The 1,653-nt window shown below is 38.2% G+C and overlaps 1 pseudogene; it reads right to left on the reverse strand.

Annotated features, from left to right (window-relative positions):
* Positions 1-1,201: 1,201 nt before the first annotated feature.
* On the reverse strand, positions 1,202-1,311 carry LOC119304472 (annotated as a pseudogene).
* Between the last annotated feature and the right edge of the window lie 342 nt (positions 1,312-1,653).

Below are 1,653 nucleotides of genomic sequence, written 5' to 3' on the forward strand. Positions count from 1 at the left end.
GACCAAAACATATTCGCTCACTTGTACACATAAGCTGAAGAAAAAGGTAAACAATGGGAAAAAAAGCTGGAGGAAAAGGACGTACGAGTTGAATCATTTTGTATCATTGAAAAATCCTTTATCTAACAAATGAATAAAAAGCAAACAAAAAGTAGTAAAAAAAGAAAACTGTGTACACTAGTTTTCTAAATTAAGTTGTGCACTAACAACGGAAATGCAACCACATCGTAGTCGACGTGTCTGTGTGATGTGCGCGCGTGCGCAACCAGATGGTGATACTTAAAAAAAAGAAAATGTATAAAAAATAAAAAGACATATTGCACCCATGGTGTGTGTGGTGTTTGTATGCACCGATTGGACAAAAAAAGTTAAGAAATGTTTATGAATTTGAAAAATTGCTCATGAATTCAAAAATTGGTCGTAAATTTGAAAAGAGTTCACAATTTTTAAATTTTTACAAAAATCACATGTTTTAAAAAAGATCACAATTTAAATAAATTTCATGTAAAATGAAAATAAAAAAGAAAGAAAATGCAAGAACATTTAAAAAATTTGTGAAAATGTAACTGAAGACAATGCCCTCTCACCATGAGTTGCAGATGTGTTGGGAGTTATACAATTGTTGTCGGGTTACAACACTTCCAGTTGCATGTCTAGGGATGGACATGCAATTGGCTGACAAACCACGTATCGACCTAGTTGTTGTCGCACTGTGGGCCACGCAGTTGCTGTTGCACTAGGGTCGTGCAGTTTAAGTTGAGTCCCAACACTGGCAGTTGCATGTCTCATGTTGGACATGCAACTGGCCAACAACCCCCTACTAGCTCAATTAGAGTCGCGTTGGGGGCCATCAAGTTGTAGCCGGGTTTCAACACTTGTTGTTGCATCGCCTAGTGATGGACATCGGCTGGTCGACAACCCCCTGCTAGCCCAGTTGCAGTCGCGTTAGGGGCATGCGGTTGCAATTGGGTTCCGACACTTGTAGTTGCATGTCTAGTGATGGACATGCAACTAGTCGACAATTCCCCTACTAGCCAAGTTACAACGGTGTTGGGGTCCATGCAGTTGCAAGTCTGGTGATGGACATGCAACTGGCTGACAGCCCCCTACTAACCCAGTTACAGTCGCGTTAGGGGGGCATGCAGTTGTAGTCCAGTTCCAACACTTGCAGTTGCGTGTATAGTGATGAACATGGACGACCAAATATATTTTTCTTTCTTTCCAAATTTGTGTGTGTGTGTCATCCTTACACAGGGGCCATATTAAACTTCTCTATATCATTCCAATTTTATCAAATGTCCCCAAGGAGACAACAATATCCTTTTCAATTTGGCTAAAAATATAATAAAAAAGAGGTAATAGTATAGACATGGACGACCATAAAAACAAACACACACGTCGATGACACACAAACTCAGTGTCAAGAATGCATGGCTACCGAATCAACTGAGATACCACTAGTTCTCCATCTATCGATAAGATGACAGAATATATATTTTTACATAAAATGGGGGAAAATATCACAAAAAAGAAATGTGAATAAAAAAGGAACATATAAATGAAATAAAAGTCAAAGTAAGAAAAAATGGAATATAAAAAGGGAACAAAATAAATGAAAATAGAAAACACGGAAGATGAATTGACAACAGTAAC

The sequence above is a fragment of the Triticum dicoccoides genome, chromosome 5A (genome assembly GCF_002162155.2).
Source record: "Triticum dicoccoides isolate Atlit2015 ecotype Zavitan chromosome 5A, WEW_v2.0, whole genome shotgun sequence".
Lineage (NCBI taxonomy): Eukaryota > Viridiplantae > Streptophyta > Magnoliopsida > Poales > Poaceae > Triticum > Triticum dicoccoides.